Raw genomic sequence first — 14,729 nt, forward strand, 5'->3', positions numbered from 1 at the left:
GAGCTCTAGTAACTGGGTTTTATTAATAAAGTAGGTCTTGGGTTACGCATTGAAAAGGTACTTTCTGGAATGGTATTAAGGAGAGAAGTTTTGATTTGTCTTGGTTGGATTAGCTACAAGTGTCATATGAATGAAAGCTGGCTGCGTAAACATCAACAAAGAGAACCAAAAAATGCTACAAGGACACTCCTAAAAAAATAGATAGGATATTGTGCACTTTAAAATATGTTAAAAGCACAGATCTCCTGTTGTGTTTTTTTTTTTAAAAAAAAAACAAGAAAAAAAAACAAAGCAAAAACTCACAAAAGAGCAGAAGAATTTTTGGAGGTGATGAATATGTTTAGATTCTTGGTTGTGGTGATAGTATCATGGGCGTACACGTATGTCCAAACTCATCAAGATGTATACATTAAATATGTGCAATTTTTTATATACCAATTATACCCAAATAAAGCTAAAACAAAAAAAAGAGATCATCTTGATGTGTGGAAATTAGAGAGGTTGCAGTTCATGCAGGTAATAGAGGGCCACAGTCAGGGTGAACGCTTGTAAATATTAGGAGAAGCAACTGAGTGGAATACTCATTACACATAAAGGATTAATAATTTTATAAACCTTTGCAAATGCATTTGATGTGAAAGAACAGTCTCAAGAGGAGTTTATTCAAACGTTTAGGTCAGGGTAAATATGCATAGATATTCATAGATGGATTCATATATGTATGATTCTCATGTATGAGCATGAAAGATGATGTTTTAAATCATATCGAGTAACTAACATATGAAACAAAATAGTGAAGTTCAAATTGTAAATTGTTTGGCACGAACTATGAGAGGAGCTCTCTCTTCTCCTAGCTAAGGTCAGTCTCTCCTCTTCCCTCCAAATTTCACAGAAAACTTACACTACCCATTATCTCTCGTCTTTCTCTTATCTTTAATCTCTTACTGTTTACTGGCTCTTTCCAAACAGCTTTTAGATATACTCAAGGATCTCTCATGTTTAAAAATAAAACAAGACAGTAAGTAACCTTAAAAACACAAATACATACACCCTGTTAAGCTAAATTTTAATTATTTGTCAGACATCATCTTAAATATTACCTGCACGGAAAATAGTTTCTGACTACCTAAATGTAATCAGTCTATAGCTACGTAAAACTTTTTACTTATCCTTTGAAGCACTTAGCACAAATATTATTAATTGGCAATTTGTGAAATGATTTGCTTATTGAATGCTTTCTGTTCTAGGCTGAACCTCTCATCAGCTGTTTATGGCCACAGCACTGAATTCTCAGTGCCTAGAGCAGTACCCAGCATGTAGTGGCCCTCAATTGATTCCTGTTGCATAAAGGAATAGCTACAGAGCCCAGTGTTTCCAATACGTGAAATTACTACACCTAACTCTTCAAAGATGCACCAGGTGGAGGGAAGACTTAGACATCATATATGTGTCATCAAACCTTATCTTCCTCACCTTTTCCCTTTTTTTTTTGCTCCTGTTGTTTGGATCCTGGATTTTGTACGTCCAGGTTGAAGGAAAATAATGATGGCGAGTGTGCCAGGCTTCTGACTCAACTTTACTTCAACATACACTTTGAGGGGCATTTCCTAATTACCTAACCCTGTCACCTGCAGATATGTTTACAGTTTTACCAAATTATATTAGTCCAGTCTTGTGATGGAACACAAGCAATAAAATATAACCTGAATGATCATTATTCTAAGAGTATTTACTTAGATTACTATATGATTGCTTCTGATCCCCCAGGCTTCTACTAATGGCTAGATCTATGTGGTAGAATAATCAAATTGAGACATCATTAATTTAGCCATTTCAACTTTTCCATCATCATGTCCTATTATACCATGGTTAGTTGTAGGCCAAATTGCTTACAAAGACTCTCCAGAATGTATGACTTGACTCTCTCACAGACAATCAACTCACATCAATAAGACACAGAAAGACACCAGAGAAATATTTAAGTGGATATGGGCTACATTATAAACAAAGGAGAAAATCTGTTGAAATTTCCCAGCCTCCATTTCTAAGCAACAATCCTACAATCACTGGGGCAGCCAGAATGAATATTGTTGACTCTCTTTTTAAGGAATGCTGTGATGCACAGTTAAAATAGAAAGTAAACTTCAGCACAATTAAGGGATTTAGTTTCAACAGCCTTATATAGAGATATAAAACAATTTTTAATTTTTGCTGATATTTACCAAACTAAAATTTACAATTTTATCTCAGTGATGGAAAGGATGCTCAGATTACTGAGGATAAAAACACACAATTATAGTCAGTGTAGTCATTCTTTCATACTTTATGCCCACACAAAGGATAAAATGGAGCTTGGAATTCTACACAAATGAGAATAGTAATTGGACCATTTAATATGGTCATTTAAATTTTAAAAAGCAAATTTGATGTAGTCATGCACCAATGCAATTCTGTACATCTTATTTCTGATGTCTTCTGATGTGTAATGTCTAATTACAGAAGTTGAGTGACTTGTTCCATATGGTTGTGTTCTGTAGATTGGCATGAAACATAAAATAGTTCTAATGAGTCTATACTCCTATTTCTTTGGCCTCAAAAGCCATTTAAAAAATCCACCTCAAATTTCTGTGCAAGTCCATTGCTTTCAGTTATGATGCAGAGGCAATAAGATAATCCCATTTGCTTTCCAAAAAATTTAAAAATAATCTGCTGCAAACTGTGGTACATTACCTTCCCCTGCTTTTTTCAGTTTAATCAAAATCACCCAGTTTACCAGTGGAATTAGGGTTTGTTGCCCACTCAGCTGGAATTATCAAAAATGCTTTTGAGAATATATCTGCCCCTACAAATTGAAAGTAAAAGATAAAAATGTATGAGAATTTCTTACCTTTTCTAAAGAAGTTAATATATCAAGGAGATGCTGTCACTCAAGGCATTTGGAACATACTTTCACCTGAAGATCAAAATTAATGTAAAATGTGATTTTAACATCCTTTTTCATGGCTATTTAATTTGTGCAATAACATTCCCTCTGCGCATAAAACCATGCAGAGTACGTAGGGACATGCAAAGTATGGCAATCTCACACCTATAAGATTTGACTTTCACGAACAGGAAGAAAAGCAAATGCATATATAGTGGTTAATATGACATAATACATGTTAAAACTTCAAAGAGACTGGTACAGATAATGAATACTATACTAGTTCTGAGGAGAAAAATCAGCTGGAGACATCAAAGAAACTTCATTGAGATTGAAGTTCTTAGGCTGAGCTCTGAAGAATGAGTAAGATTTAGGTAGACAAAGGAGCAACTGGTGAACACTCCAGTCCACAATACAGCAAAAGCAAAAGCATAGAGGCTGGAAAATGTATGGTAACCAGTAGAGAGAATCACAAGCTGAGAGAAGAGGCTAGGAACACTTGATTTTGAAACTCAGTCCTATCATTTATTATTTGTGAGACCTTAGGCAATTTAATTAATTTTCTTAGTCTCAGATTCCTCATATGAAAATAAGGGCAATAAACTCGCAGTTATATGTATGGTCAGAAACAATGTTTATTAACAGGTTTTTCAAAATGTCATGGTGCTAAATGAATTTTGATTGCTCCATTTTATTTTCATGGAAGAAAGAGAAGATTTGTAATGGAAGATGGAGTACATTTAAGTTAGATTTTGGTAGACTTAAATGACACACAAGAGGCATTTAAATTTTATCCTATAAGCAGTGGATAGCTTTTGAAAGTTTTGGATAGATTTTGAAACAAATCCACTTGGTGATAATATGTAGGATTTATTAGTAGTGTGTGAGAAGAAGTCAGAAAGACTGGATGAAAGATTCATTTGATGATGTCCAAATTAGGATGTTTATAGTTGCCTTTTTTAGAATTAATGAAAGCAGGGAAAAGGAAGATAGTTTTGTAAATAGTATTTAGTTATATTAGTAATTAATAGGTTCTGGTTAATCTCTTTTGTAATAGTACCTCAATCAGGAAAAGGTTTATATAAGTCACTCTAAAATTCAGTTGAGGTCCTTAATTGCAAACAATAAAAATGACTCTTAATTTAGGTGCAAGGGATTTAGAAAGGCTGTAAGATAACTCACAGATTCTCTGAGAGATTCAGAAAACTAGCTGTGGAGGCTTCTCCAGAAACAATTCCCCAAATTGTACCAGAGACCCTTTCCAGCAGAGATGCCACTGATACCATGGCTGGGCACGAGAGATAAAGCTGGAATCTTGATACTGCTGCCTCTGGAAACAAGATATCTTGCCCTCCCCAGATTGGATTGCTCAGAGTCCTTTATTTTTTATGTCGCTAGATTGCCAGTGAGCTCAAGTGATATGCAAGAGAATCTGGGAATTTGGCTTCAATGGTGGTAGGAAAAGATTCATAATGTAGGAGATTCCCCCAAATACAGGAAGAGTGTTGTTGTGGGCTGAATTGTGTTCTTTCACAACACATATGTTTAAGTCCTGACCTCTAGTACCTCAAAATGTGGCTGTATTTGGAGAAAGGGCCTTAAAGAGGAAATTAAGTTTAAAAGATGTCATTGGGAATGCGTGTTAATCCAATATGACTGGTGTCCTTATAAGAAGGGGAGTTTAAGACATAGTCATGCACAGAGGGAAGATATTGTGGAAACACAGGGAGAAGATGGCCGTCGACAAGCCTAGGAGAGAAGCCTCAAAAGAAACCGACCCTGCTAATACCTTGATCTGAGACTCCTAGCTTCCACAATTGTGAGAAAATGCACTTCTGTCATTTAAGCCACTCAGTCTGCGGTTCTTTGGTATGGTATCCCTATGAGCAAATGTTCATAGGTACAGACAGCCAAAATGGATGACACATGACAAATGTAAACTGTGTTTATAAAAAAGAGGAATTTCCCAGGTGGGAAAACAAATCAAAAGTAGGAAGCACTGAAGAAAGCTGAGAAAGAACATGTTGGTTTGTTGCACACAGACGGCGGAGAGTCAGAAGACCACAGCACAGAGTGCTAGTGTGGATACAGAAACTTGCGTTTATTTGGGACATTTTGAGTTTGAGGTGGTGGTGAAATCTCAGTGAACGTGTGCAATAAGCAGATGGAGAGGCAGATCTAGAACTTAGAAAAGAGCTCAAGCTTGATATAAAGACATGGGGTCATTCATGAAGATGTGGTCATCGAAGACTAGAGAGAGTCCATTGTGAGTACATCTGCATAAAATAGGAGAGCTTTCCTAAGGACTGAAAAAATGCCAAAATTAGAGGATGGAAGGCAAGAAATACCTAAAATTTTTGAAGGAAAATACACATAGAGGAGAGTGAGTGCCTGTATGTTTCTCTTAAACCTCAGTTCTATATAATTGTGTGCTAATATTTGTGTCCGAAAGAGTGAGTTCAGAGTGGGAAAGGGTCCCAGAGTACAGCGTTGACAAAGCAAACAGTGAATCTGGGGAAAGTATGGTTAAAATGATAAGCTTGGGCAGTTTCAACAAAAACAAAGTTGATTCCCCGGGAGAAGGGGCAATATAGCAGAAATTTTGGTAGTGGGAGCTTATTGTGCTCATCTCTGAGATAAATGATAAATATAGAAGGAAGCAGAATAGAACAGCTCCACCCTTCTGGATCTTGCTTTCTCATAAGCATTATAGATAAATATACTGATAATTACAGTGTCATGTGCTAAGACAGGGAACACGCATAGAACCTGGGATGCTATGGGTGAATATATATAGGAGACCACCTGATTCAGACTTCAGAAAGTGACATCTAAACTAAGATCAAAAGAATGAAAAAGAGATAGCAGGCCAAGAAGTTATGGGGAGATGGACATTGGAGTTTCGACTTGAGCCTATGAACATTAATAATTTTAAGTAGAGGAGTGACATAGTCAGATTTATGTTTTAGAAAGGATGAGACTAAAGGTGCAGAGTCAAATTACAGAACAGTTGGACATGTCACAGTAATAGATGACAGCATACTGAACTAGAGGGGTGATAGTGGGTATGGAGAGAAATAAGTAAATTCCAAATGCATATAGAAAATACAATCAACAGTATTTGATTAATTGGATGTGGAAAGTAAAGGAAGAAGAAAAAGTGTGACCCAAGTTTACATCTGGTGCAAATGAGTGGGCTGTGATACCAGACACTGAGCTAAGGAGCATAAGAGGAGGACAATAGAAGTGTTGAAGAGGAGAAGATGAGTACACTTCCAGACTGGATTAATTTAAGGTAGATGTGGAAGCCAAACTCCAAACTCATGCTCAAGAGAAAGATTTGGGCCAGAGAGAGAGGTTTGAAAGTCATCATATGCCACTGCTATTATTCCTAATATTATTACAAACTACAACAACAGCAATTATAGACTATGATGGCCTAAAAGTGGTGGAAAGGAGAACATCACAAGATAGTGGAAGTAGCCATTAGTGACAAATCCTGCTGTTAGGTTATATGAGATAAGGACTAAAAATAGATTTAGCAAAATGAAGACATAGGCAAATGTTTTTAGAAAGTGGTGAGGGGAGAAGTAAGAGTGAAATGAATTGAAGAGTAAATATTAAGTGAGTAAAATGAAACAGGAATATAAAAGAATATTTTAAGTTGGCTCTCAAGGAGAGGAAAGAGATAAGGCAGTAGCTGGAGATAGCTGGATGGTGGACAGAGGAGAGATTTTCTAAGATGGGGGAAGTCTGCACATGTTGAGATACTGACAAGAAGGAGATAGCGGAGAGGGAGAACTTGACTATACTGGAGGGAGAAGCTATAAATGAACAAGCCAGGGGCCTAAGAAGACAAAGGGTTTTGATCTCTAGGTGATAGGTGGAAGCATCCACATTATATCAAGATGCAATATTAATTTCATGGTAGGAAGGAAGAGGTGGATATAAGTATGTTTGTCAGTTTGGAGGTCAGGAGTTGGTGGCATTCATTTCTAGTGGCTTCTGTGCTTGTTTGTTGGAGGGGCCAGGGCTGTGGTGCAGAGGAGCAACAGAAGTAAATTCAGATGCAGAAACAATCTCTTTTGGTCAGGGTTAGTCTTATGAACATATCCATGAGTCTACTCTATCCTATGGTGGGATTGTGTTTGGCTTAGGTTTCTAAGCCCTGTGTTAGAGGAATAATGGAGTTATTGTGTAAGAGAAGGCTTGACATTCATAGATGTAAACAAGTTCCAAAGGTGTTAAAGCACTTGACCTTTAGTAATGTCATAAAGCATCTCCCCGCCACCCCCACCCCACAAAATGGTAGTGCCAACATATGGTAAGTTGGATCATATGTTATTTATTCTACATGTCTTTTCTCAGTCCTCCTGAAGAACACAAAACAGATGTAAGGGATAGAAATGCAAGTATGTGATATAGCATTAGTAGTGCATAAAGTTCTGAATGATCCCATTATTTAGAAAATCTGCCTCAGTACAAGGTTTAGGTTAGTACCTTTAACATTCTGAATCTTCTGCTATAGGGGCACGTCTCAATATGAGAGGAAAAGGAAAGGAACAAGTGGGATAGTGTGGAGGGGGGATGAGATTCTTTTTCTTTCAATGAGTTGACTCTATCGCTAACTAGCTGTGGAATTTTGGGAAGACAACTTGACCTCATTAGTTTGCAGTTTTCTAAGTGAAAGGCAGCTAGGAACCTAATTTGTGAATGCCTCTGATTGTCGTCATCTTTTTATATGTTGTGTATTTAAACTTCAAATGCACATTATTAGTCCCATTTTCTAGATAAGAAAATAGAGGCTTGGTTAAATTAAAACACAACTTCAAGTTCAGATAGCTTGGTCTTAAAACTAGGTCCATCCGAATTCAAAGTCTATGCATTTTCCGTAACACCTACTGACCTTCCACATACCTTTCAGCCCAGAAACCCTACCGAAGTGTAAAGGATTAAGGAAGAACTTTTTAATGTTGGTGACACTTTCTTTGGTTCCTACCTCTCCCCTTATCCATTCTCTGTACCCCCATCCCCTTCGTCTGTTTATTTTGAGTTCAATAAATGGGTCTCTTGGCCCACCTCTGTTTTCATCACACTCTCTACCATTCTCTTTCCTAATTCCCCCTCTCTCTTTCCCTACTTTCAAAATAGCAGAGGATTCTGACCACCTGAGAAGATAGGAGGCAATGGGCATCAAAGTGCATGCCCAGTATTAAGGGCAGAATTGTATCATAAAAGAAAATTGTTTCACAGAATGAGTTCCTTTTTTCACTGACCCCATTACCCCGGTAAACTACTCTGCTTTATCCATATCCTTAGCTGTAAACGGACAGGCCATATTTCATAAGTTGCTTAAGCAAAAAATCTTGCTGGGCCCATCTGTTATGTAGAAACAATTTCCATCAAGGAATCTAAAATTCTACAGCTGGAAGGGACTCACAGATCACCTAATCATACTAGGTCATTTTAGAATTGGGAAATTGGGTCTCTGAGAATAAGTGCTTTCTCCAAGGTCACCATAAAGAGCAAAATTCATACCTGCCCATTGGAGGGCTTTGAATGAGGATCTTTGGCTTGAAATCTCAATACCTGATCAATTATTTAGCTAGAAAGGGATGTGAAATGCTTTGGATGTTTCCTAATGGGATACACAGTTAAGGCTATGCATCTTTGTGGTTGAGAGGATGTAAGGTTAAAGTCACAGCTCTGTTGCTTTGTATGTGAAACTATTTCGCTCTACGAGCTCTGTAAAGGCAGTGATCATATATCTTTTGGTTATCATAGTATACCCTGCATCTACCGTGATACTGCTAAGTCATGGGTACTTGATTTCATTCATTTGGAGGAATAAATGAATGCATGAATAGTTTCTATCTCTTAAATTGTTGTGAAGTTTCAAAGAGAATCTTAGCACACTAGGCCCATAAGAAGCTAAGTGAATATTAGTTATTATTATTGCTAAAAGCAAGGCTGAATGCCTTCCTGCTTTGTATCGAATATTTCTGAATATCAAGAATCCTTCTGATCATGTTCAGTGAGGTCTTTCATCTTAAAGGCTATTCTTAGAGCCAAAGGATGTCCGTGGGGCCCTTTGAAAAAATTGTCAGTCGAGAAGGACCAAAGTATAGACTATGCACTTGCTGTAGCATACACATATAAAGATGATACGAAGGGAGGTAAGAATAAGGGTCTGTTTGCTGGAAGGTTGTAGAGAGAAGGGCAACGATGAAGTTTCAAATGTATAGAGACTGTTTCTGCCATGCTTTCCCTTCCTATTTTTCTTCTCTTAAAGCTGAACAGGAACAACCCTTGTATCAACACAAAGAGTTGGCAACTTGCTTTTCTATAGTCTTTGGAAGTTTTCAGTGAAACTAGTTAAAAAATTTAGGGACTTTGAAGTTTAAGGGACTCATTTACTTGGCAGAAAAGTAGAATCTCCTTGTTTTGAAAAAAGTGAGATCTATTCCATTAATACCCAAATCTATGTAAACACAGCTGTCACTACGGAGCGAAAGGAAGTGCATTGTATTTATATTGGCTCTTAGTTTCTGTAAATTTCCAGGGCATACAAATATCAACAAATAATAGTGGCCTGGTACAGAGATCATGAAACTGTAGATCGAGATCATAAATGTCTATCCGTATTTAGTATTTATATTAGTACAGGGCTAAAATGTTTTCAAACAGATTCTTAATAAAATTAGTTATAATTTCCCAAAATGTATTGATTCCAGCAGATGGTTGTACCACAACTTTTTTTCTTTTTTGAAATGAAGCAACCAATTCTTATTTGTTCCCATGAGGGTTTGGATCATATATAATTTTAGAAAAGTTGTGAGATGGTGTCAGTGGCTTGTGAATTACTGTATTCCTTATAAGATAAACAGTTAATATGGCCATTTACAAAGATATACACAGATTTTTGAAATATTGCTCTTGGAAGAGAATTTTCACTTGAGACAATGTACTTTCATTGCCTGTTAAGTGTCTGTAGAGAAAATATTCGAGGTCAAGAATAACAAAATCCTAGACAACAAGTACAGTCTGTCAAAAACGAGGGCATCTGGAATCCTTATCTAAGTACCATGGATGCCTATTGCTACTTGACCCACTTTTTTCTCTCCTTCTAAAATAATTCATATTTGTTTCAGCGATGTAAATAGGAAGCAGGCTACAAAAATTTTATTTTATTTTGAAATGTCTTAATCAAGAAATCCATTTTTAAATGTCAAAATTTATTAGGAATACATAACCCTGTACAGGTAACTCAAGTAGTAACTATACATAGGCACGACAGCCTCATTAAATTGGGTTTTAAATGGATGGGGACACTTGATAGCATCTGACATACAGAATTCCTCATTCAAATGGAATTCATAAAATCTACATCAGCCAAGGTGAAACTCACATGGGCCTTTGAGTCATTGATTTAAGATATGAAAATAGCTCCTTTATGACACAAATATTTTCCCAAGGGCTTACTCATCTATAACTTATTTTATCATGTATGCACTTATATTTTAGTGACATTGTTTTTGCAAATTAATAATGACATCTTATTTTTTGTAAGTTACACCTGTTTAACAGTACAAATTCATAGACGATCTTGATTTTTACGTTTAAGATATGCATAATTATGTTGGAAGTCTACTTTGGTGGTGAGGGAAAGATATGGCTTTTGGGGCGTGGTTTAAGCACTAAGTGGACATATCTTTGATCAGCTAATTTAGAGAAAAAGAAATCCAGAGTGTCCAAACCACGATCAGGTAGGTCCAGGCAGAGGAAATACATTAAGCCTGGATTGTTTCTTCAACGTGGCAAAAATCAAAGAAGTGGAAGCCACGAGGAAAGAAACTATTGCATTCCTTTTTTGTACATTCTCCTTCTCCTCAACTGATTGATTCACTCTGTGGCCAACGGAATGAGGCAGTTCCTTCCCCAGCACTACTTTCCTGGTCTTACCTTTCTGTGGAAGCATTGATTGCAGGGGAGACCTGCCAGGAATCCTGTCAGTTTCCAAAAGACAGACGTGGCATAAAGGTGTTCAAGATCTGTCCCTGGTCAGCTTGATGAGACCAGAAAGGAAGGCCAAGCCCAAACACCAGAGCAGCTGCCCCCTAAAGGGGCAATTGCTGCTGTGAGCTTCTAGATTGCCCCCTTGGTTTGGCTATGGCATTCCATGAGGGGTGACTCACCATTCTTCAGGGTCTGTCTGCTTCACTAAGAAGTTGGTAGAATTACCACCCAACCAGTAAAAGTATTTTAAAAAATGCTAACCTGGTCAACAGAGATATTTGATCTCGTAGAGTTTTGTTACTTGTGTGAAATGCGTGACCTAGTAACATTGATAATTTTCACTGAATTACTTATATAGAAACAATGTCTTAGGGTTTACAAGTATACTTCTGTATGGTTGTTTTCATAGAATTAAATATTAAATATCTCATTTTCAAGGGTTGAGAAACTGAGGCCAAAGAGGAAAGATACAAGATATTTGATAGAATTAAAAAAATCTCTCTCAGAAACGTCATTCATATATTTAAGTCCCTTAGAGTAGAATACATTTTATGTATTCTACTCTATGTATGTATGTATGTATGTATTGTATGTCATTGTAAGAGCAATGTATAAGCCTATCTTTATAGATGAGCATCAGATTAGCACTGACATACATTCCTCTTTGAATGTGAAATCCACTGGCTAATCTTCTCTGTTTTGAGTATACCGAATCAAAGCCTCCAGTAGAGTAATTGGTTTAGTAGCAGGGCTACATTTATTTATTTATTTATTTTGAGGAAGATTGACCCTGAGCTAATATCTGTGCTCATCTTCAAGTACCTTAAATAGGATGCCGCCACAGCATAGCTTGATAAGTGGTGCGTGGGTCCACGCCTCAGATCCGAACCTGTGAACCCTGGGCCACCCGAAGCAGAGTGTGTGAACTTAACCGCTATGCCACTGTGCCAGGGCCACATTTTTAATCCACGTTTCCTGTCAGGTATGGGTTTGTTAGGTGGTTGGTGGCTAACACGTGAGATTCACTATATTGCTCAGTTGAATCAGTACCTACTTGCCTCCAGGATTGGCATTTGCTGTAAAATATTGTTGTGTGCATGCTATATTATATATAATATCCCTAACATCGCTCATTTCTGCTACATCATCCAACATAACTAATTGTACTATAAACATCTTTACAAAGAATTACCCAGCAGATGCCTAATAAAAAGAAAAACTAATATTAACACACATCTCTTCTTTGCTCCTAAGCCTCATATCCTTTGATCTAGCATCTTTTAATCAACCTTGTCACCAATATATGTGAGGCACACATGAACAGTAAATAGTGACGCAGGTTACAGAGGAAGCAGTAACAGTGATTACATTCAGTTTACAGATAAATTCACTACTCTGCTTTCTCTAAAAAGATCATACGTGGTATAGTGAATGTAATGCACAATTAAAATATTTATGTTTGTAAGTATAGTCAAAGCCAAAAAGTAAAACTTCATCAACATGATAGTGCAACTTGTAGCCTTTGATACAGTAAGTAGAGCATTTCCATTCCGAGACTAGTAGGCTGTCTGGTGGTTTGAGTGAGTCAGCCTACATACACACATGTGTTGAATTGTACCAAACTGACAAAATATTGACCATGTCTTCTGCATGAGTCATTTGTTCTTTTGAATATTTACTGAATGCCAGGCACTGTACAGCAGAGCACAAGACAGATGAAGTCTCTGCTTGCTTGGTGTTTACATAAGCCTAATGGGGGATGAGGGACAAGAGAAATAGATATGTACAAATAATATCGTAGAGAGTGACAAGTGCTAAGAATGAGTAAGTGGAGGGTGTGGTGGGAAATCATAGAGACACTTCTTTCAGATAGAAGAAACTACAGGGTGTAGGGTGAAGGCAGAGAGACAGTCTGCCCTCAAATTGCTGACAACTCAGGGGTGGCTGAGATTTGTACACTAATAGTACACTTACTCACTAGTGTACTATTTCTCAAACAGAGTTCTGGCAAATCCTTATTCTGCAAGAGAGATGTTAATAGATATTTTATGAAAACAATGAAAAGTTCTGTGGTTATATATATCTGGAGAGCACAGCATAGCAATGTAGCTCCTCTTGGAAATTCACAACGCATGGCACAATGCAGGCTCTGGGAAGTCTGGCAGTAATAAAAAAATTATACACCTTTGCTTTTATCTTATGTTTCAAAAATATTTTTGATTTTGCATCTTGATTGCAGTCCAGTAAGTGCTTTACCATACAGTGAATTTGAATGATATCGAAGAGATAAAGGTGCATAAGTATCAGGAGGTTTGGCAGCTTAGAGAAAGCAGTGTATTTTGTGAAGGAAAACAATAGTTATGGAAAATTTGGAGATCATCATTCTTTGGTGGTGGCCATCACTGTCTGATGATCCTCAGAAATGTTTTCCTAGTGGAAATGATTTTGGAATAGTGCGTAGTTTGAGTTATTAAGGATATTAACATATATAATACCAATCTCATAAAAATGGAAATAACTGGTTTTGTTTCTGCTTTGGCTACTGTTGGATTATTATAAAGTGATATATTAGTGTATATTAGTGATATGTTACAAATAAGTCCAGCCTGTGAAATTCTTCTGTTTTGATTCTTGGCAAAGTCAATTACAGAAGGTCTTTGTTAGTCAGTTGGTACACACATATACACTTGATATTTTGAGATAATTTGCAGAGATGTCAGTAGAGTTTAAAGAAACCGATGGGAGATTGAAATACCCTGAGGAGAGTAAGAAGAGGATTCTTACCATCCCTGGTCCTAAACCCAAGTGGGTAGCTGTATGGAGAGAGCTGCCTTAGACGAATGATGCCTTTCACTATAGGGCAGCCCCCAACTCATAAACACCTGGCAGAAAAAGAATTGGAGGGATAAGTATCCAGGCTCGCTCCTCCTGCCCTCAAATTGCCCTCCTGTGCCTCCTAATGCCTAGAAACAGCTAGTAGAGAAAGGGCAAAGGAGCTGTTGATGACTTTCATATGGGTCAGCCTTTGAGGCCAGAATAGGGTGAAGAAGGGTATAAATTGATTTTGGAGAGGAAAATAGACTATATTCAGTACAAGGTCATTTTTATATTCTCCGTGATAGAACACCCAGACTCCAGATGAGAATCATTTTATCTATTTCCATCCCTTATTAAACAAAAGAAGTGTTCTCAGCCTATAATAAAACCAGCCCAACTGCAGCAAGTATTGACATGACTGAGCTTTGATTATCTTGATATCTAGGTTAATGCCCATGCAATGAAGAGTCTGCTAGAATTTTGTGTTAACTAGGAAATTATTATATTACATTACATTTTTGATATCCATTACCACTGTACCAATGGGGTCTACCACCCACTATATTCTTTTAAAATAAAGGTAGTGACTACCTCCCTCCTTCATTGAAAGACAAACCGTAAACAGGTATTCTGGGTAATCATGTAGAATCACTTGCTTCCTACTCAGTTCTTCTTGTTCCTTAACTCTTGTAGGAGGATTCTGTTGGAGTTCTGCTCAGATCCCCTTGGATCCCTTTTACTGCTTCTTCTTGTGCACCCCTCAGGTCTGTGTCTTTTGCTTCTCATGGCCTGTACCTGCAACTCCATTTGGACAACCGCCCTGTGGTTCTGGCACCATTTTGCTGGCATGTAGCACTCTTTTAATCATCTTAGGCTGCCAAAACAAAAATACTATAGGCTGAGTGGCTAAAACAACAGAAATTTATTTTCTCACATTTTTGGAGGTTAGAAGGCCAAGATCAAGGTTCCAGCA

Source organism: Diceros bicornis, chromosome 20, assembly GCF_020826845.1.
Source record: "Diceros bicornis minor isolate mBicDic1 chromosome 20, mDicBic1.mat.cur, whole genome shotgun sequence".
NCBI lineage: Eukaryota > Metazoa > Chordata > Mammalia > Perissodactyla > Rhinocerotidae > Diceros > Diceros bicornis.